We start from the raw sequence: 2,500 nt of genomic DNA, 5'->3' as shown, positions 1-2,500 counted from the left end.
TGGTTCATTTGATCGTACGTTTTACGTGGTTAACTGTGGAAATGCTAGAGCTAATACATGCGTGAAGCGCCGACCTCGCGGGAGGCGTGCTTTTATCAGACCAAAAACCGACCGGGCTTCGGCCCGCAACCTTTGGTGACTCTGGATAACTTTGCGGATCGCACGGTCTCGCACCGGCGACGGATCATTCAAGTGTCTGCCCTATCAACTTTCGTCGGTACGGTACTGGCCTACCGAGGTTCTTACGGGTAACGGAGAATCAGGGTTCGATTCCGGAGAGGGAGCCTGAGAAACGGCTACCACATCCAAGGAAGGCAGCAGGCGCGCAAATTACCCATTCCCGACGCGGGGAGGTAGTGACGAAAAATAACAATACAGGACTCTAAACGAGGCCCTGTAATTGGAATGAGTACACTTTAAAACCTTTAACGAGTATCCATTGGAGGGCAAGTCTGGTGCCAGCAGCCGCGGTAATTCCAGCTCCAAAAGTGTATATTTAAGTTGTTGCGGTTAAAAAGCTCGTAGTTGGATTTTGGGCGCAGGCGGCCGGTCCGTCGCAAGGCGTGTACTGGCCGTCCTGGCCTCACCTCCGGTTCTCCGCCGGTGCCCTTGACTGAGTGTCGGCGGCGGCCGGAACGTTTACTTTGAAAAAATTAGAGTGTTCAAAGCAGGCGATTCGCCTGAATAATGGTGCATGGAATAATGGAATAGGACCTCGGTTCTATTTTGTTGGTTTTCGGAGCGCGAGGTAATGATTAAGAGGGACAGACGGGGGCATTCGTACTGTGCCGTTAGAGGTGAAATTCTTGGATCGGCGCAAGACGAACGACTGCGAAAGCATTTGCCAAGAATGTTTTCTTTAATCAAGAGCGAAAGTCAGAGGTTCGAAGACGATCAGATACCGTCCTAGTTCTGACTATAAACGATGCCAACTAGCGATCGGGGGGCGTTAGTTTTACGACCTCTCCGGCAGCTTGCGGGAAACCAAAGTCTTTGGGTTCCGGGGGAAGTATGGTTGCAAAGCTGAAACTTAAAGGAATTGACGGAAGGGCACCACCAGGAGTGGAGCCTGCGGCTTAATTTGACTCAACACGGGAAATCTCACCCGGCCCGGACACAGTGAGGATTGACAGATTGAGAGCTCTTTCTTGATTCTGTGGGTGGTGGTGCATGGCCGTTCTTAGTTGGTGGAGCGATTTGTCTGGTTAATTCCGATAACGAACGAGACTCTGGCTTGCTAACTAGTTACGCGACCCAATCGGTCGGCGTCTAACTTCTTAGAGGGACTAGTGGCGTTTAGCCACACGAGATTGAGCAATAACAGGTCTGTGATGCCCTTAGATGTTCGGGGCCGCACGCGCGCTACACTGACCGGATCAGCATGTGCTCGCCTTGGCCGACAGGTCTGGGTAACCCGCTGAACCCCGGTCGTGCTAGGGATAGGGAATTGCAATTATTTCCCTTGAACGAGGAATTCCCAGTAAGCGCGAGTCATTAGCTCGCGTTGATTACGTCCCTGCCCTTTGTACACACCGCCCGTCGCTACTACCGATTGAATGGTTTAGTGAGGTCCTCCGATTGGACCTGGCGCGGCCGGCAACGGTCGAGCCGGCGTCCGAGAAGACGATCTAACTTGATCATTTAGAGGAAGTAAAAGTCGTAACAAGGTTTCCGTAGGTGAACCTGCGGAAGGATCATTAACGGTCTCGCAAACGCTTCGGCGAACGCGAAACTCGGACAAGCGAGAGAAAAAGTTTTTGCTACCCGGCGCCCGACCCGCGAGGAGCGGCGCGCCGGCCGGCGATTCGGTCACCCGGTAATGTTTGCGCGTCGAGTGCCGCGGTGCCGCGCGCTCCGGCTTCAAGCGTCGGCCTGGCCGACCGCTCGGCGCGGTATATTTTGTCACCCTTTAGTGCGAGGCACTGTGCGAGCGAAACAATCGTGGATGGCTCTTGGCGGTGGATCACTCGGCTCGTGAGTCGATGAAGGACGCAGCTAGCTGCGTGAATTAGTGTGAATTGCAGGACACATTGAGCATCGACGTTCTGAACGCAAATTGCGGCCTCGGGTCAATCCCGGGGCCGCGCCCGCCTCAGGGTCGCGTTGCAAACGTTCCGCGCGGGGATTTCTCCGCGCGGCTGCTGCGGCGTCGGACGCGCGAGCGCCCGTCCCGCTCAAGACAGCACGGCACGATGTGCGACGATCGCGACCAGAATCCCGCGCGGCGGCGGCGAGTCGACCTCGAAGAGGCCAACGGCTGGCGGCTCAAGGGCGGGAATCGAGGTGCGCGGCGGCGCGCGGCGCCGACGGCGAGCGCGGAACGGGAAGAATAGTCCCGGTCCTTACTTTCGGCCTGAGGTCGGACGAGGCTACCCGCTGAATTTAAGCATATTACTAAGCGGAGGAAAAGAAACTAACGAGGATTCCCTCAGTAACGGCGAGTGAAGCGGGATGTGCCCATCGCCGAATCCGCGCGCTTTTGGAGTGCGCGGAATTGTGG

General features: G+C 55.9%; 2 non-coding genes and 1 pseudogene across 2 annotated transcripts in view; all 3 read left to right on the top strand.

Moving 5' to 3' along the window:
• The window catches only part of LOC146143319 (small subunit ribosomal RNA), a 1,811-nt gene extending 111 nt beyond the window's left edge, over nucleotides 1–1,700 (top strand). The window contains exon 1 of the ribosomal RNA XR_014500316.1: nucleotides 1–1,700. This exon is cut by the window's left edge and continues 111 nt beyond it. This is a non-coding gene — a ribosomal RNA (small subunit ribosomal RNA).
• Nucleotides 1,701–1,947: 247 nt separating this feature from the next.
• LOC146143318 (5.8S ribosomal RNA) lies at nucleotides 1,948–2,101 on the top strand. Its single transcript, XR_014501062.1, has one exon. It is a non-coding gene; the product is annotated as a 5.8S ribosomal RNA (ribosomal RNA).
• A 248-nt stretch (nucleotides 2,102–2,349) lies between these two features.
• The window catches only part of LOC146143317 (large subunit ribosomal RNA), a 3,682-nt pseudogene continuing 3,531 nt past the window's right edge, over nucleotides 2,350–2,500 (top strand).

This window comes from Ascidiella aspersa, chromosome 5 (assembly GCF_963924565.1).
Source record: "Ascidiella aspersa chromosome 5, kaAscAspe10.2, whole genome shotgun sequence".
NCBI lineage: Eukaryota > Metazoa > Chordata > Ascidiacea > Phlebobranchia > Ascidiidae > Ascidiella > Ascidiella aspersa.
This window is presented reverse-complemented; position numbering and strand designations above follow the sequence as displayed.